At 47.9% G+C, this 19,983-nt stretch overlaps 1 protein-coding gene across 3 annotated transcripts in view; it reads right to left on the reverse strand.

Moving 5' to 3' along the window:
- SHISA6 (shisa family member 6) overlaps positions 1 to 19,983 on the reverse strand; it is a 149,543-nt gene that overhangs the window by 69,253 nt on the left and 60,307 nt on the right. The window lies entirely within an intron of this gene.

The following is a 19,983-nucleotide window of genomic DNA, read 5'->3' on the forward strand; positions in this document are numbered from 1 at the left end:
AATGGGCACAGCCCCAGAGCTCCAGGAGCCTTTGGGGATGCCCAGGGTGGGATTTTGGGGGTCTGGGCAGGGCCAGCAGAGGGATTTGATGATCCTGGGGTCCCTCTGAGCTCAGGGTATGCTGTGGCTCTGGGATCCTGTGCCTCCCAGAGCAGCTGCTCCTCTCCCAGCCAGCCTGGAGCCATCAGGGGTGGCTGAGCTGCTGAAGGCCCTGAGGCCCTCGCTGGAGATATTTGTGAGCACTCAGCAAGGAGCTGCCTCTTCAGAGGGATCTCCTCTGCTCCTCTCAGGATGGGAGGCTGCTATTTGACTGCATTATCTCCTGACTTAAAGTTCAGGCCATATGGCATCCCAGTGTGCAAACAATCTTGGAAATTAGGAGGAAAAATATGGGCCTGAGTCCCTTGTGGCTGCAGGCTGTTCAATAGCTGGGGGTGTGCAGGGCTGGTTCTCAGCATCCCAGCCCCAGCAGGCAAGGCAGCATTTTAGGAACAGAGAAATGGGAATGTGACTGACCTCCTTCTTTCCTTCCTGGCACCTTTTCCTGCCCTGATTTCCCATGGAATTCGGATCCTCCTCCACCTGCACACAGCCATGGGGCTCAGCCATGGTTTTTCAGACCTGGCCCTTAGGGTTTGATGCCATTCCTTTGTTAGAATTCCCAGCAGGTTCCCTCTTTATCTCAGCCCAGGAGCTGATTTTGCTCTGTGCTGAACCCACAAAACTTTTTCCTCTTTACTTTCTTTAACTAATCTTAAAAACTTTCCTCACAAATGCTTTTAAATCATCACCCTCTCACTCCTTTCTTTTTTCAAAAGCCTCCCTGGTATATTTGGTGCATTTTTCACAAGGCTCCTATTTTATTTAAGGCCATTAGCAGTTTCAAAAGTTATATAAAGATGAAAGATCCTCCCCTGTTTTAATGAAGCTCAAAATGAGCTTTAGAACAATTTGATTAGAAAGCTCTCAAAACGTCAAGCGCTCCCTCGGGACTGAGCCCAACCAAGGTAATAATTAGCAAGAACAAATTTTAAAATTACTTATTCCATAAATATATGTTTTACTCCTGCTGCTTGGAGCCAGAGCCAAGTAGGTAAAGGTCTGAAGAAGTGGAGCAAGGCTAAGAACAGACAAAGACATGGAAGCACTGATGTGTTCCTCCACAGGAAAAATAAAATGAGGTGGGAAGAGAGACCTCTGTGTGCTCTGGTATGAAGCACTATGCACAGAAATGAATAATTCCCTTCTGCTGCACTCCAAGCTGGCAGGAATGGGCCTTAAAAAGACAGAAATTTCTCCCTCCTTGTGTGATGGTGTTCACAGGGGTCTGAGGATGAGGGAAGAGACGAGGATCTGACTCCATGTTTCAGAAGGCTGATTCATTATTTTATGATATATATTGCATTAAAACTATACTAAAAGAATAGAAGAAAGCATTTCATCAGAAGGCTAGCTAAAAATAGAATAGGAAAGAATGATAACAAAGGTTTGTGGCTCAGGCTCTGTGTCTGAGCCAGCTGACTGTGATTGGCCATTAATTAGAAACAACCACATGAGACCAATCCCAGATGCACCTGTTGCATTCCACAGCAGCAGATAACCAATGTTTACATTTTGTTCCTGAGGGCTCCCAGCTTCTCAGGAGGAAAAATCCTAAGGAAAGGATTTTCCATAAAAGATGTCTGTGACAGTGTCCCTGCCCCACTCCAGCATAGGGAGAAGCACTGCTGCTGCTGCTGCTGCTACCTGGGGAATTTCATCAGGTGCCTCTGCCTTGAACTCTCAGTGCCTGTCCCTGTGGAGCCCCTGGCACACAGCAAATCTGGGAGGGAATGGCAAAGGGAACAGCTCAGCTCCACACTCCCTCACAGGGACAGCTTCGTGGCGACCAGAAACAGGCATTGCTTCAAAAATAGGATGATCCATTTTTGACATGAAAAAGGCTCCCTGCTCCATCTTGGGTTGTGCATAAAATTATCTTGGTTTTTTTTTTTTTCTCTCTCTGTCTCCTCCTCATCAGAAAAAAATCTCACCCCAGGCTATTTTGAAGCTCCGGAGTGTTCCTTTTCATTCATATTTTTCAGTGTACTACAGGAACATTTGCACTTCTGAAATCTCCTCGCTGAAACGTGTGAACTGCTCTGCACTGAAAGGGAAGCCTGAATTTCCCTGCATCATTTCCATTTGTCCTGTTTTGAGGGGAGGTAGTAAAGGAGAATGCCTGAGGCACTCCCAGAAGAGAGGAAACGTCTCAGAACCCAGCAGTGGGTGTGGAAATCATCATTAAGGCTGGAAAAGGCCTCCAGGAGCATCAGGTCCAGGTTGGCACCTCTAAAGTGGGGAATTGCAGGTGAGAAGAAAGATGGAGAAATTCTTGAAGCACCATGAGGAACAGGGGGAGCACTGAGGGATGAGTGGAGACAAAAATGAGGGAGGAGATCTTGGGGGAGCTTTGGTGAGGAGACAGAAATGAGAGGGAGGAAGGGGCTGTGAGATGCCATGAGCAAAGTTCCCAGTGACCAAAGTTCTGTGGCTGCCTCTGGAGGGCTTGGCCAGCTCCCACCATCTCTCTGCTTTCTCCACCTTGTGCATTAAAACCCTTTTTTTAGTGAAATAAAGTGAAAAACCTCTTTTTTTTAGTGATATAAAACACAGGACTATTTCTGTCCCAGTAACCACAGCCTAGGATGAGTAGTGCTGCAAAGAGATTGCACAGATTTTTAATCCATGTAATCATCCTTAACCTTTCCTGCCTGGGAAATTGGTTCATTTCCTTTCATTCATGTATCTCAATTGATCTGATGTAAATATATACTTTTCTAGGCTTCTCTGCATGCTTAGTATTTTTTTGTTTAGGAACAAAAGCAGCAATTAAAGAATGATAAAGCCATTACTAAGTAGATCACGTGGTGGTTTTCCTTCAGAAAGGGAAGTGTCACCACTTTGTGATTCAGGAGACTTCAGCCACAATACGTCTGGGAGGGAATTTAATGTTTTGTAAGCTGCTGGTATTAAATTTCCTGGATCTGCTGCTAAATGCCAGGCATAGCAGCTTCAGGGAAGGGAGGAGAGAAGGGAAATCAAGCTCAGGGTGTGCTGGGAGCAGGGACAGTCCCTGGGGGTGACAGAGAACCAGGAGGAGCATGATTTCCAGTAAGAAAAACAGAATTTGGGGAGCTTCCTGATTTCCTGTAGCATAGCCAGGGGATGGAGTGATTGAAAAGCTGCTTTGGATTGGGCAGGGAAAGGCCAGGGAAGGAAAGCACACAGGGAAGGAAAGCACAGGGAAGGCAGTCCCTGGGTTTGGACACTGGGAGAGCGGGAGGCTGCTGACAAACCCATGGCCAGACGTGGCATTCATATTTTCTGAAAAATCCCTTCTACCAGGATTGTTCTCCTGGGAAGCTGAGAGGCCTCAGAGAAAAAGGAAAACAATTTTTATCTCATTTGCTTCTGCTGTGTTTTGCTCACATGGCAAAAGAAGTGCATGGAATGGAAAAGCAGAGCAGGAGGCAATGGCATGAGAGCCCAGGTGCAGGAACCTGAGCTCTCAGTGCCTCTGGGAGGGGAAGGATGAGGAGATGGGAAAGGGAATTCTGTGCTTTCATGAGCCTTTCCCCCTGTCTCAGAGGAGCTGTGGGGTGGGATGGTCTGGATGGGTCCATGGGAGTTCCCTGACCCAGGCAAAGCAGGGCCAGGAGGAAATGGGGCATCCTGAGAGTCCCCAAAAAGGGAAATGCTGTCTGCAATGCCTCAGGAAAACCAGGTCTCTGGGTGGGTGGTTTGTGCTGACAGCAACAGATCTAAATTTGATGATAATCCCTATAAAGAAATCACAGACCTAAAATTACCTTCTGTTCACATTCTGGCACATTTCTGATCCACACTGCAGTTGGGAGAGTCACCTACAGGGAGCTTGTGGAAATAGGAACGTGATGATTGTGCCTTGACACCCATTTGTGGGCTGAGTGGAGATTTCAGAGCTGAAAGTCACTGCTGAGAGACAGCAGGGTCCCCTCCCCACCCTCATCTACCCCTGCTGCCAGCAGGGATGTCAGTGGCACACGCAGGGACAAAGTGACATTTGGACAGAGTGACATTTGGACAATGTGACACTTGGACAATGCTACCAGCCCCAAGTTTTGGGTTGGTCACTGAATCATCTCATCCAGGCATTGCTGGAGCAATAAAATCCTTTTGAGCTCTCTGGCCTCCTAACCAGACTGGAATTTGGAAGGACAAAATCCTCTCAGTGACAGTGTGGGAAAGGCAGATGTTATTGCAGAAATGAGATTGTGGGAAGGTGGTGAGGGCAGTGGATGATCCCAGGGGACCCAGAACTTCCTCCAGCTGGGGCTTACGCTGGTGTCCCACATCCCTGTCCTTTGGCCAACAGCCCTCCAACCCCACAAGATCCTTGTGACCTCTCCAGCCCCAAAAAACTCCCCAAATCCCCTTCAGCCCCAGAAACTCCTCATATCCCCTCCAGCTCTGTGAAGTCCTCACATCACCTCCAGCCCCACAAACTCCCTGTGTCCCCTCCAGTCTGAGCTCCTTACATCCCCTCCAGCCCCACAAACTCCCCCATCCCCTGCACTTGTCTCCCATGTGCAGGAAAAAGGGAATTCAGAGGGATAACTCCGCTCTCCCCAGCGAGAGCTGCTGATCAGATATTTGATCCATGATCAGACCTTTGCACAAACAACTTCTGCCCTTCAATAGCCAAGCCAGAACCACCTGATCAATACCTTACAGAGCTCAAAGAGCTCCTCAGGCCTGGATTGTTGTTGTTGTTGCTGTCCGGGCCATGTGGCTGTGTCACTTTGGTGACAACAATCAGGGGATGAGTGTGGATTCCATGAGACACCCGACTAATGAACACCTGCAGGCTGCAGAGGAAGTCACCAGCACAGAGACAGACAAGAGGATCTTTAAACGAGTCCCCAAAGTCATTAGCAGGCTCTGAGCACCAAAAGAGCCCTTGGATGGATGGGGAAGAGGAACAGCAGCAGGTAATTAGGGCTTGGCATGCTGGGCTGGGGAGCACCAGCCGGATCCATCCCTGGCCTGGCCCTCTGTCACAGACACATTTTATGGAAAATCCTTTCCTTAGGATTTTTCCTCCTGAGAAGCTGAGAGGCCTCAGGAACATAATGTAAACAACGATTATCTGCTGCTGTGGAATGCAACAGGTGCATCTGTGATTGGTCTCATGCACGTTTCTAATTAATGGCCAATCACAGTCAGCTGGCTCAGACAGAGAGTCCAAGCCACAGAGTCTTTGTTATCATTCTTTCCTATTCTATTCTTAGCTAGCCTGCTGATGAAACCCTTTCTTCTATTCTTTTAGTATAGTTTTAATGTAATTTATATCATAAAAGAATAAATCAGCCTTCTGAAACATGGAGTCAGATCCTCGTCTCTTCTCTCATTCTCAAACCCCTGTGAACACTGTCACAGCCCTCATTGAAGGTAGATTTTAGCTGATTTTGCAGATTCCTGGATTGGGAGGCAGGGCTGACAGTGCCAGACACCCTGGGCTCTACCCTGACACCCAGAGGGGCAGGGTAGAGCCCAGTTACACTCTGGGGCTGCACATCTGACCAAGTCCAGCTGGTGCCACAGCTGGCACTGGGCAGGAGCTGCTTTCTGTTCCATTGCCCAGCTGGGAATGGGTGAAAGCCAAACTGGATAACAGAACTGAAATCTATTCCCATCCTATCCAAGGAAACTGGGAGGGCCCTGCCCTGGCTGAAAAATGAAAGGGAGAAAATCCTGTGGCTGTAAAGACTCAGCAGGGAATGGAGGTGAGGGAAGGAGATGGACCCAGGCTCCTCTTAGTGCTCGATGAAAGGACACCAAAAAGTACATCCAGAGATGAAATGCCATTTAAATTCCATTTAGGCGCAGAAAAGCTTTTTTGCTGTCATATCCTAACTGGCCTGGACAGGCAGTGTAAGGTCAGCCTGCCCTGAGCTGGGTGGGACTGGGGGGTCTCCAGAGAGGTCTCCATTTCCTGAGATGCTGAGTCTATTGAGGAGAATCCCAGAATAATTCATGTTGGAAAAGACCTCCAGGACCATCAAGCCCAACATGTGAGCAAACCCCACCTTGTCAGCCAAATCTGAGCACATCCCATGGGTAAAGCTCAAGTTCTACCAGGAAAGCCAGGTTCTGCTGTCCCCTTAGAGGAGCAGAGGGAAATGGAAGGGTTACTGGGCTGGGCTGGGATCAATCCCTCCCTTTCCTTCATCCTCCAGTTCCTGGAGATCAGGATCTCACAGCAGAGCTGTGGAATTTTCCAAGCAGCCCAAGCCCTACTTGGCAGCCCCTGGGGAGGGAACCCAGACAAACTGGATCACTCTGGGTAACTCTGTGCCCGGGTTCTGCACTGGCTGCATGGGAAAAAATGGGAAAAAAAAGGAAGAAAGGGGGGAAAAGCCCCAGAGGAGGTGGAGGTGGGGCTGTGGAAAGCTTCCCCTGCTCACTGAGCTCAGCCCTTGCAGAGACTCTAACCTAAATTAATAGATCCTCTGGGGTGTGCAAAACTGGGCTAATATTTTGCAAGAATAGCTCTCCCCTGCCTCTTGCCCTCCAGTATGATGAAGACAAAATGCCTTCATTATTGCAGCATTTAACAGTGTGCAGTGTTTATGAAGAGGCTGGAGGATGTGAAGGAATCCAAACCAATTACATTAATCTCCCAGTAAATAAAGCTGCAAATATTTACCTTCACTACACTGCTTTATCTTATTGGACAAGCTCTGGAATTAATCTAAATCCAGTCCTTTAACCTTGCTGGACGGATTGTTGTCCCTGACATCAGGAGGGCACCCAGACTGTCCAGCTGGGCTCCACAGGCAGACCCCAGCTCGTCCATATATTGCATTTTGGGAGCCCTGTTTAAATCTCCTAAGCTCCAAGAGAAGCTTTCCCTGCCTCCAAGAGCTGCTGGTGGTTCAGGGAGATGCTGCAGTGCAAGGGAAGTGCAGAACAACCCATCCATGGTCAACAAACAGCAGCAGGGCCACATGTTATGCAGGATTGTTCCTGGGGTGATGGCAGCTCATCACCATGAAACCTTTCTCCACAGGAACCCACTGATCCAGCCCAAGCTCTCCCTGTGCCTCAGACAAGTCCCATTTCTGCTCCAAATTCCCCACAATTTTAACATTTTGGAAAACTAGACTTGTGAATTCATACACTGAATTCTGAAGTCACTCAGAATTCAGTGCATGAATTCCAAAGTCTAGTTTTCCAAATTGTCAGAATGTGTATATAAAACACAAAATCTCAGAATGTGTATATAAAACACAGCAAGGCCCTTCTGCCCATCACAGTCTGGGTGTGAGGCTGCCCTGGCTGTGGTTTCACATTCCCCAGATGTGTCCAGCTGTGTGCAGCTGTTCCTGGGATGGTCTTTCGGAGAACCACAAAGTGATTCTGGTTTGGCTTAAAGACACCAAATTCCAGCCCTTCCATGGGCAGGGACACCTCCCACTGTCCCAGCTGCTCCAAGCTCCATCCAGCCTGGCCTCTGGTGCCAATCCTGGGGCACAACCTCAGGACAGCCTTTAAACACTCTTCTCTAAAGCCCATCAGCACAAGTTGTCCTGAAAAATGTTACCTGAGTGTTCTGGAATATCAGAGCTCCCTCCAGCTCAGCTCTGCCAGGCTCTGCAAGGCAGCCCCTGGAGAGCTTTTGAGTTATTTTGTGTAAACACTTTCAATCTCCAGATCTTGGCAATTGGTGCTTTATTTATTTAATGTCTCCTCCTTACACCTTGGAACAGCATTTTGCTTACACAAGTCCCAAAGCAGAAGAGGGAAAAATCATTCCAAAGGTGCTGTGTAACAGCTCCTTCCTGTCCATTTAGGCAATTTATAGTGAAACCAGAGAGCTTTGAGTAGACAAATCCATTCCCTCCATAGTTTATATCCCATAATAGTTTCTTCCTCTCATAAATTTAACTTACATATGAGAAATCACACCAATTCTCCAAAAACCCTGTGAATTTCACTGGTGAGGGAAAAGAGAAGAGAAGAGAAGAGAAGAGAAGAGAAGAGAAGAGAAGAGAAGAGAAGAGAAGAGAAGAGAAGAGAAGAGAAGAGAAGAGAAGAGAAGAGAAGAGAAGAGAAGAGAAGAGAAGAGAAGAGAAGAGAAGAGAAGAGAAGAGAAGAGAAGAGAAGAGAAGAGAAGAGAAGAGGAGCAGCAATGTCCTGCTCCATCCCAGTCCCTCAGAGGGTTCTGGGCAGCACAGCTCAACACATTCTGTGTGTGTGGAGGGGCACAGCCTGCTCTGAGAGCACCCCATGGCCAGGAGAACACAATTCTGGTGAGAAATGGGAGCTAAATCCCTGAATTTATCAGACCAGAAGGTTTTCTGTGAGATAAATACAATCCACAGAGAGGAGAGCTTGGGAATTGGGATGGGGCTTTGTCAGGCAGGGAAAGGCTGCCCAGGAAGAGGAGCTAGATCTGGAGCAGAGCTGTTCACACAAGGGGGCTGCAGATACACCCAAGTGAAGGAGGCTCCCAGCTGGAATAATAATATAAATTCATAATAAAATAATCTGGGCATGGAGTCAAGTGTCCATCAGGTGAAACCTCTAAATCCCATGCAGATCACAGAATGCCAGAATGGGTTGGAGAGGATGCTAAAGATTATCCAATGCTACCCCTGCCATGGCAGGGACATTTTCCATGTCTCAGGGACACCTCCCACTGTCCCAGGGACACTTCTCACTGTCCCAGGTGCTCCCAGCCCCAGTGTCCAGCCTGGCCTTGGGCACTGCCAGGGATCCAGGGGCAGCCACAGCTGCTCTGGGAATTCCATTCCATTCCATTCCATTCCATTCCATTCCATTCCATTCCATTCCATTCCATTCCATTCCATTCCATTCCATTCCATTCCATTCCATTCCATCCCAGACCCTCCACACCCTCCCAGGGAGGAATTTATCCCCAATCTCCCATCTCAATCTGCCTTCCCTTGGTCCTTTCCCTCCAGCCCTTGTGCAAAATCCCTCTGCAGCCTGTTCTGATGGAACATTTGCGAGATATCTGTGCAGAGCAGCCCTGCAGAGTCACAGGGAAACTTTGAGAGCAAGATCCCAGGCTGAAGAGGAGCTGCTGTGGTCCCTGTGGCTCCTGGCAGTGCCTGAAATGCTGAGCTAGCACAGCTCCAGCTGCAGGGCTGGGAAGAGGCAGCTCCCAGCACAGCCCTGGTGGCCCCGGGATGCTGCTGAGCTTCCTGGAGGAGCACGGGGAGCTTTGAAGTGCTGCAATGAATATTTCATGTGCTGCCCTGAGGTGCTGGGTGTGGGCTTTGAACTAGAGAGCGATCATTGCTGCTCGGTGTGCTCTCCTCTGGCAGCTCCTGGGGACTCTGGAGTAGAGGAGAAGGTAATTCTCCTTCCCAAGGTCACTGGGGTACAGGAGAAGTTAATTCTCCTTCCCAAGGTCACTGCAGGACACAGCACCCTCTTCCTTCCCTGGTGCCTTTTCCTCTGCTCCTAGAAACACCAGGCTGAAAAGGTAAAATAAAAAGGCTAAATAGGTAAAAGAAAGATATTAAAAGGGTTACTTTTGCTCATTGCTATGCTACATTTTAGCTACATTGCTATGAGGATCCTCAGTTGTGCAATTTTTTTAAGTGGAGAACACCAAAGATGTACAATTTTTACAGATTCTGTAAATTAGCATTTCTGACAAGAACGCCCCAATTAGGAACCTTGTTGGTGAATTAATCCCCCTCCAGTTCTGGAGCTTTACAGATTCTCCCCCCTTCAGAAGAGATCCAGGCCCTGTTTATAAAAATCTGTCTCACCAAGATGGTTTAGGAGCCAGACACAGTCAGGGTGATAAAAAAAGGGCACCTGATTCATACTGGTGTGAGGGGGATCCCCTTCCCTCTGCCAGAGAAATAAATGTTCAGCCAGGGCCCCACACCTGCCCCAGCTCAGAATTCCCTGCTGATTTATGTGTGGGTGCAGCTCAAAACTTGTCCTGCATGGCAAAGCCACTTCTCCTCCCATGGCACACATGGAAACCTCATCCCTGAGACTCTCCCAGGTCACCAAGAGGGAGCTCTGAGAGATGGACATGCTCTGATTTCTGGAGTTGAGGAGCAGGAAGGAGGAAATGCATCTGGAATTGAAAAATCCCCAGGAACTGTCTTTGTTAATGCACTGGAGCTGGGGTATTTGCAGCGTTTTGCAAGTGCCAGAATTTTTTATTAAAAAAAATGGCAGAATCAAAACCATTTTATTAACTCATCTTCATTTTGCTGATCTTTTTAAGGCAAAGAAAAGCAAATAAGCGATTCCCTGCACTCCAGATGAAATGTTTCATATCAAGGTCCTTCAGGGGAAGTCATTTGTATTTTCATTCAGAGCTGGCTCATTATGAAACATCTTTCAATTGTCATTTAAAGACAAACACGGAATTTGCAATGAAACACATTGTTAAACACAGACCAAAAGTCTCCCAGCTGGAAGGGAGGAGCTGATTCCAGGCTGGAAGCTCCTGCTGGAGCCCTGCACCCAAATCTTGGCAATTCCAGCCCAGGGGCAGCTCCTGGGTGCTGCAGGGAGCACAGGGCATGCACGGAGGATGCAAGGAGGGGTTAAATCCACAGGGAATTGCACAGGGAATAAGCCAGGCCTGGCTGATAATTCCTCTGTTGGGGAAGATGAAAAAGGAAAGCCTTATAAATATGATTGCCTGGCAAAAGATTTTGAGAATATGGAAACTATAAGAGAGATTGAAATGAAAGCAAGCTTTGAGATCCCTCAGTTACTGAACAACTGGAAAACAATGGTGTGGCCAGCTGAAGGTAATCCCCTTTTGATGGAACAACACCCTCTGCCTGCAGACAGGCCCAAGGGTCCAAGCAGACCCTACAGCTTGGCAGAAGGGGCCCAAAGAGGAGTTTTTAGGGTTTAAAATGTAACAGAGTATGGTAATGTAATGATTCTTACAGGCTGTATGTAAATGCTGTAGGATTTGTATCTTGTACTAGATTGGTTAGTGAGAATCAGAATATTCAACTCAGAAGATGATTTATTGTATTGTAACGGGAACTTTGCACTCTTACCTCTTGTCTCTCAGCTCTTGCCTTTTACTCTCTTACCCCTTTTACCCTCTTATGCTTTTACTCTCTCACCCTCTCATCCTCTCTACCCCTCTCTTCTCTCGGGCCTGCTCTGAGCTGTGGCTGGCAGCTCCCAGCAGGGCCCTGCACTTGACCCTCTGCAATAAACCCCAAGTTCCTAGACCAGAAGATTCATTGTATTGTAATGGGAACCTCACCCTCTGATCCTCTCTTTTACTCTCTCATTCTCTCTTTACCACAGTCTTGCCTTCTTTCTCTTTACCTCTCTCTCCCTCTTTGGGGCCTGCTCTGAGCTGTGGCTGGCAGCTCCCAGCAGGGCCCTGCACTTGACCCTCTGCAATAAACCCCAAGTTCCTGACCTGGCTGCAGAGATCTCTCATCTCCATCTATCCCTACCATGCTACCCCCATCAATCCTACATTCCTCCTTGTCTGATTTCATCCAAAGGCTCTGCAGGGACATTCTGCTGCTTTTTCTGCTGCTGGACCCATATTTCCCTGAGGTTCCCACTGCTGTTCACCCCAAAAAGGCATTTTGGTGCCATAACCCCAGTGAGCCCCATATTCCCCAAGGGGTGACAGGGCTCAGGGAATGCTCCTCACTGCCAGAGGCAGGATCAGGTGGGATATTGGGGAGAAATTCTGCCCTGGGAGGGAGGGCAGGACTGGGATGGAATTCCCAGAGCAGCCTTGGGTATCCCTGGATCCTTGGCAGTGTCCAAGGCCAGCTTGGATAGGGATTGGAGCACCTGGGACAGTGGGAGGTGTTCTGGGACAGTGGGAGGTGTCCCTGCCATGGCAGGGGGGGCACTGGAAGGGTTTGGGGTCCCTCTGACCCAGAGCAGCCTGGGATTCTTGGGTGCTGGGGTTCCTCTCTGCCCCTTTCCAAAGCTCAGCAGTGCTTGGCCACATCCCCTTGTGGTGCCTTTGCTGTCCCAGGTGAGTCAGGCCAGGTAACCCCAGAGAGCACAAGCTCACCAGGGACCAGGAGGGGAAACTCAATCCCAATTCCATCCCAAATCCCAAACAATACTGCCCCCAAGGCTCAGGCTGAGCCCATGAGGAGCTGATCATAGCCAACACCAGAGCCCCCTGTCCCCACCCAGAGCACAGTTTCTTAATTGCAGCATAAAAATGACTGAAATTCCACATCCTTCCCTCCAGACCCTGCTGCCATTCCCCCCTGTGCCCTCTGCTGCGCTGAGCTTGACCAGCTCCAGAAACTCCAAATCCACACACTTCAAAAAAATAAATCCAAACCCCCCCATTCCTTACAGAATGACCTTTACTTTGCAAATTGCCCAATATCTGCATTTTATGTGCAAAAATCCAATTCATTCAGCCACAATAAATATCCAGCCCTGTCCTGAGAGACCCCATACATTTGGATCCAGCCAGATGCAAGCAGTGAATTTCAGTTTAATATTGCAGGCCTATTTGTTTTGCTATTAATTCCAGCAAGGACAATTGATCAATTGTTTTAATTTTAAATCAGAGAGCTAATATCTGCCTTTGGCTTCCCTTGTGGTCGTTCAGCTGCTGCCTCTGAGCTGCAAAGATCACTTTTGATTATCCTGCTTTGTAGGGAATTCAGCCACCCCATGTGAGGAGCATCAGCTGCCCTGTTGGGATGGGGATGATGCAGCATTTCTCTCCAGCCTGGAGGATAATGTGGGCTCCCAGTTTGGGGAATTTAAAAGGGTAGAAATCCAGTTTGGATTTGGGTGAAATGTATCACTTTGAATTATTAAGTCTGTAGCTTAGAGGTTTTGGAAGCTGTGAGACCTTCCCACCAGCCCTGTCTGTCTGTCCTGCCCTCTCAGTGTGTCTGCAGCCATTTGCAGTGAAGATTTCCTGACCCACTGGCTCTGGTTTGGGAATCATCTCCTGCTTTCCCTCTCCCCTCATCACGTTACAGCCTCCCTCAAAATTCTCCTGCTGTCTGCCCTGCAGCTTGGGCCTTCCTCTCTCAGGGCTGCTGGAGGGCTGCAGCTCCCTCCATCTCCTTCTCTTCCTCCTCCTGCTCTTTTCTCCCACCTCAATCTCTCAAAACCCAGACCCCACATTCAGCCCCCCATGTCAAAGAATCCCAGAATGGTTTGGGCTTCGAAGGGACCTCAAAGCTCCTCTCATTCCATCCCATTTCTCATCCCACACCTTCCCCTGTCCCAGGCTGCTCCCAGCCCTGTCCAGTGTTGCCCTGATTTTTTTAAGATTTTCTAAGCCTTCTGATGTTGACATTCTTGTAGTGAACTTTCTCACACACTTTCTGTAAATAACTCATTGTTTTGTATTCTTTTATAGAGGAGGAGAAAGTTGATGGACTGTTGGTTTGTCCAGTGTCATTGGAGAGGTGGCACTGTCACCCTCCAATCCACTGTCACTTTTGGAAATCTATGTTAGAGTCAGAAAATAAACTTCCCTTTTCTTCTTCACCTTGAGAGCAGCAGTGTGTGCTCATATTCTTTTGTGTCCTACAGTGACACAAGCCCAGCCTGGCCTTGGGCACTGCCAGGGATCCAGGGGCAGTCCCAGCTGCTCTGGGCACCCTGTGCCAGTCCCTGCCCTCTCAGGGCAGAACCTCATGGACTTTTTGCCATCTCCTCCACAAAGCCAAGGTCTTAGCTGAGCTCACACTATCACACTCTCCCCTCCCCTTTTTTGTGAAATGGAGTTTCCAAATGGTGGTTTTGGAAGCAAGAACGTTCTGCAGAAAGAAGTTTGCTGGGCTTTGTTTGCTGTGTTCCTCCTTTGGAATCAATTATTCCTGCCATTCTCATTTGGTAGCAGATTCATTGCTCTGATTCCTTCCTGCATACTGATATCCCCAGTCCTGCTTCTCCAGCTTCCTACAGAGGTCTGTGTTCATTGCAAATCCAGGAGACACAGGGAGCAGGAGAGAGCCCCAGGCAGGAGCTGGAGCATTTGCTATTTGTGCTCTATTGGATTTGTAGGGTGCCCCGTGGCAAGAAGGGATGGTGATTCTGACTCCATGTTCTCAGAAGGCTCATTTATTATTTTATAATACTATATTATATTAAAGAATGCTATACTAAACTGTACTAAAGAATACAGAGAGGATACTTACAGAAGGGTAAAAAATAATAATGAAAACTTCTGGCTCTTTCCAGCTTGGCCCTGATTGGCCAATGAGTCAAAACAACTCAGAGCAGAATCCAATGAAACAATCACCTGTGGGTAAACAATCTCCAAACACATTCCAGATGAGCACAACACAGGAGGAGCAAATGAAATAAGAATTGTTTTCCTTTGCTCTGAGGCTTCTCAGCTTCCCAGGAGAAAATCCTGGGTGAAGGGATTTTTCAGAGAATGTGACTGTGACAGTTTGCTTTGCTCTCACTGCCCTGTCCTGCAGGGTGGCACGGATGAGATATGGAGGAGATGGATTGTCTCTGAGCTCACTCTCCCCCTGTCATTAATCAGCCTCTCTCCTCAGACCATTTGTATAAAAGTGTAACTTAAAGCAAAACAAAGCCCCTGGAATGATTTCTGCCCTCATGAATTCTTAATCCAAGCAGGACAGCAGATAATGTCTCTCACAATGTTGCTGCTGCCTTTTTAGCAGCAGCCAATTAATTCCTGCAGGATGGGCTTTGGGGCCACGTCATATCCTCAATAAATCTGGGACAGAGGAGCTTCAATTCCTCATTCTAACAGGGAGGGACTGGGATGGGGAATGAGGTGTCCAGCAGGATGTCCTGCTGCCAGCAGGGCCCAGCCAGGAGAACAATTCCTGCTGCCTAAACTGGAGGGATATAACCACATTTCTCTTCACAGAGAAAAGCAAGGCACAATTCTTCCCAAGAGTATTTCTGGGTTTCATGTTCTCTGAACCTCAGAAATATTCTTGGGAAGAATTGTGCTTTGCTTTTCTCTGTGAAGAGATGTGGCTACAGGAGCTGTGTGTGGCACTGCTAGGCCTTAAAATTTACTTCCAACCAAGGCCTCAAAATATTGAGCCCATTCCTCAGTGTCCTACAAAGGGCCTGGCCACAGCTATTGATGTGGAACACTTAACTCAATCACCAGCACCCTTGGGTCAATAAACTTTCGACATTGTCTCAACAGAAATTTAAATCTCGCCTTGGTTTCCCATCTGTTTATTTAATACCAATGCATTAAGAATGTTCTGCCCTTAGCAATCAATGAGCCCAGCTCTGCCATGGGCTTTGGGCTGAGCTCTGCCCTTTGAAGTAAAGTCAGGTATAGAAATCTGTCTGCAGTTCCCTCTGTCACAGTTTGTTCTAGGGAGGGGGGAAAATGTTTGAATGTTATGCTCTGATTCTGGTACAGAATTCTCTCTAAACCTATTGTAGTCCCAAAAAAAACCCTTAGAGCTGAGAGCAGGGCTCAGCCTGGGGATTTGGGAGGTTTTTGTTGCTGATACAAATGGGGATTAATGAACAACCTCTCACTGCCCTCGGAGCCTCCCAGGTGCCAGCCCAAGGTGGTGCCTTTGAAAATGTTCCAGAGTCCTGCAGCCAGTGGGAGCTGGGGGCTTGGGGCTGCCAGGGATGCCTCAGGTTTTGGGTTTTCTATTTTTCAGATTTTGTGCTGCTTTAGTGTGTGGGTCCGGGTTCACATCAGGGGATGTGAGCTCTGTGCACAGAGCAGGGAGACAAAACAATTCCTGCCCCAGCTGGACACCAAGGAAAAATGATCCAAATCTCAGCCCAAGAGCACAAACACCGTGGGCTGGAGAGAGAAAAACAAGGATGGAGCTGGATGGGCTAAAGCTGGAATGGGACAATGGACTGCAAGATGCAAATGGAGCAGAGCTGATCAAAGGGAGAGACCTCGTGACTGGTTGTGCATTTTGGGACCATTTTGGTTCATCTTGGGTGCAGCTCGGTCTGGGCTTTTGTGCTGCCCAAGGTGGATCCATGAAGGAGATCCGTTTAATAAATCCCTGCTTTATTCTTTAACTCTGCCCAGCCTCTGCTCCATCTCAGCCTTCCCAAGGCAGCACCAGAAGGAAGATGCCCACGGCACCAATGTCTACCAGCTGCAGAATGCCCAGCCCTTTGCCTGCTTGGCTCCATCTCTTTGGGTGGATTACACAAACCTGGTGCAGCTCTGGAGTGCTCAGAGCTCTGCAGCCACTGTGCAAGGCAGACATTGCAAAGCGCACAGGCCAGGCCCATCATTCTCCTCCAGATCTCTGGGAGTCACAGGGAAAGTGCCTGGGGGTCCTGACTCACTTCCAGCTGAGGAGAAGGGAATAATGAATGGGGAGAAACAAGATAATGATAATAAATCTTGTTTTGAAGTCCTTAATGATGAGGCTTTATTGTAAATCCATCACAAAGAAACATTAATATGGAGCCACCAAATAGGTCAGGTTAATTACATCATCTGAAAATGATGTGGTACCTCCAGCTGGCATTAAAAAAAAGGGACTCAAATTCCCTGAGAGTGGGAGAGATGGTTTTTTTTAATTAGTTGAGTATGAAAATCTCTGTATTAACATCTCCCAGTGTTCCTCTGGCTTGAGTGAGAAGCTACCTTTTGACAAAACCTGATGTTTAGGGGTAAGCAGGAATTAGGGCTGATTATCCATGTACCAGCTCACATCCTGCACGGCTGGCCCCTCCTGGACTCATGGAAGAAGCTCCCAGGCTGTCCAGGCTTTGTGCCAGGAGACATTCCAGGGTTTGGAGAGAGAACGTGCCCTGCATTTGCTGTCCCCACATCCAGCATCTCCAGCCTGTCCTCTGTGGATTCACTGGGATGTGCTCTCAGTTCTTCTTGCAGTCCCTGACTCACTGGGAGGGCTCTGAACTCTCCCTCCTGCCACATCCAAGCTTTCCAAGGCCATTTGGCTCCCAGGACTTCCCCAAACTCTCCCCAGTCCTGCATTTTTGGAAAAAAATCCCAAAAGTTGCAGGACCCTTGAGCTCCAGGAGAATGTGGTCCATGTCCCAGCAGTGCCCAGCTGGGAGCACAACAGCCAGGGATGCTCCAGAGGTGGAGTTTTAGCATAAAAATGGGAATATTGCCACAGGCAGCTGGGATCAGGAGCATCCCCAGGCTGTGCCATGCTTGGGGCCAGCCCAGCTCTCCTTCCTGAATTCCCTTTGCTTTTCCTTTCAGCCACAAGCAGCTGGACAGGGCTGCCCAAAACCAGCGTTGGAAGGGAAATAATCTTTTCAAAGGGAGCAAACATTCCCCTTGAACGAGTAAATTCCTTTTGAAACATCCTCCTGTTGGATTCTGTGTTTTGAAAACTTGAAACGTTTTTCAATTCTCAAAACACTTTTTTTTTCCTTCTCACTTTTCATCCAAAAATACACTTTCCCCAGGAACTGTTATTATATTATCACAATATATTATCCCTCCTGGTCTGTAAAATATCAGTGATGTATTACTGGCTTATATCAAAATCTCTATTTATACTTTTCTCACTTCAAGGCACGGCATTTTTCCCCAGCAGTGCTCACTGGCAAGATGTCACTGAGGTTCCTGCACCCAAAAAAAAAAGGTTTGTTTAAGGCTTCAGGAATTGTTTTGAGCAAATAATTGCCAGGTGGGAGAGCTGTGAGTCACCAAAGCTCTGGAATCCCGTGACCTGCAGATGTACCTGGGGGAGGCAAAGGTTATTTGGGAAAGCAACGTTTTCCCTCGCTGGGTAAATGCAATTTCTTTGTGTTGCTGTGCCAGTCACCGTGGAGCTGACGGAGGAGTGCAGAGTGTGACATGGAAAAGTGGTAGGTGTTGTTACTAAGCACATTACACTGACAAGAAAAACACACGGGGCTCAGAGACAGCTGAAAGGCTCTGCTGGGGCTCACCAAGAAAAACAAGCTGCTGACAACTCCTGCTGGAGCTGCACAGCTCTGAAATGTGGGCACACAGCAAGGCTGGACTGCTGCCCTAAAGCCAGGCTTTGCTCTGAAAAGGAAGAGCTTAAAGGGCTCTGTGGAGAAAAAAAATTAAGAAGAAGAGAAAGAAAAAAAAAAGGCAAAGATTGCTTTCTATAAATAAATGTGGGCTGGGAAAGTGCTGGGGAGGGAGAAGATCTAACAGACAAACTTGGCACAAGAACAAAAAGTAGGCACTAGCCATGAATAAATTGTGAGTGGAAAACTGAAGGAAGTTTCCATCCAGCAAAGGAACAAAAGCCTGGAACAGGCTGGCCTGGGAGAGGAGGAGGAGGGACTGGAGTGAAGCTGAAGGGCAGGGAAAGGCATGGGGACAGGAGGGACCTGCCCAGAGTCCTACAGAGCCCCCAAGCTCGGGGAATGCTGCAGCAGCAGCCCAGCAAGGGGAGCTGGATTTGGGATGGTGGAGATTCAGGAACCCATCCATCCCTTGGGAGTGAGGGACACCCCGGAGACATTTCCACCTTCCCCTGGAGCTCCTGGCCCAGGGGAGCTGGATTTGGGATGCTGGAGATCCAGGAACCATCCATGCCTCGGGAGTCACCTCCCTGCAGCACCCAGGGGACATTCCTCCTTCCATGCAGTTCCTGGTCCAGGGATGTCACCACGATATTTTCTGAAAAATAGGGAAAAATCCCTTCACCAGGATTTCTTCTCCTGGAAAGATGAGAAGCCTCAGCTTCTCCATGTTCTGCTGCTCTGGAATATGCTCTGGAGATTGTTTATCCAAACATGCGAATTGTTTTTAATTAATGACCAATCACTATCAGCTGTGTCAGACTCTGAGGAGTCAGTCATGAGCTTTCATGGTCATTCTTGTGAAGCCTTCTGATGCATCCTTTCACTTTCTTTACTATAGCTTTAGTATTGCATTAATATGATATGATATGATATGATATGATATGATATGATATGATAATAACTCAGCCTTCTGAGAACATGGAGTCAAATTCTCATCTCTCACCTCGTCCTGGGGACCTCACAGCACCACACAGGGACACCAAGGGGACATTCCCTCTGTCCCACCCTGCCAGGGTCAGGCCATCCTGGGGCTGCTTTGTCAGCTCATTTTAACACCCCCAGTGGGAAAGGGGATGGCTCTGAGAGCTGAACTCCAGCCTTAGATATCCAGAGGTTTGATCAAAAAGGGGTTTCTCTGAAAAATATCTCTCTGAGAAATCCCCATCCCTGGTTTCCAACAGGAGCCTTACCCAAAGCCTCTTTCTTTTCTCATTTATCCCATGGCCTGGGGCTCGTCTCCTCATAAGATAATGGAGTAAGGGAAGAAGGATTTTTGAACTGTGAATCTTTTTATCATTGGAAAAAGTGCAGGACAAAACTAACTATAATAAAGTTATTTTTCAAGGATCTGAAAGTTGTTATATAAAATCAAAATAAAACTGTCTGGGATCAACTGAAACATTGATGGATTTTTCTGCTTCAAAAATTGAAATTAATTATCTGCCTTGCCCTGCCCTCAGCATTTAGATCATTAAGGAATGGTGATTACTGCTATAGCTGCTTTTAATTTTTTTTTGTTTTTTTTTTTTTAAATGCAGCTGATTTATCTGATGCTTGCAGCAACAACAAAAATGGAAACCTGGGAGACAAAAGATGTGAAGGAGGGAGCAGAAGGAGTATTTGCAAGCTTTATTTCTCTTTCCTGTGACTGTTTAGGGTTCATCCAAAGAACACAGATAAAGCCAAAATCAGCATTCAGAGTTTAGATGGACACGGAGCAGCACAGGTTCAGTTCCCTGCACTAAAATTCCATTTTCCATGGACCTGCAGCTGGGGATGCTGTGGAATGGCCCCTTAGATATAAAAACAGCAGAACAAAACCAAGCCTGAACCTGAAAACGTTCCCAGATCAGAAGGGAAAATAAGTTCCCCACCAAAAGAGTCTGGAGGTGCCTGATCTGTTCAGCTTGAGCTGATAAGGATTTCACACCTGGCACCTGAAGG

Source organism: Zonotrichia leucophrys, chromosome 18, assembly GCF_028769735.1.
Source record: "Zonotrichia leucophrys gambelii isolate GWCS_2022_RI chromosome 18, RI_Zleu_2.0, whole genome shotgun sequence".
Classification (NCBI taxonomy): Eukaryota; Metazoa; Chordata; class Aves; order Passeriformes; family Passerellidae; genus Zonotrichia; species Zonotrichia leucophrys.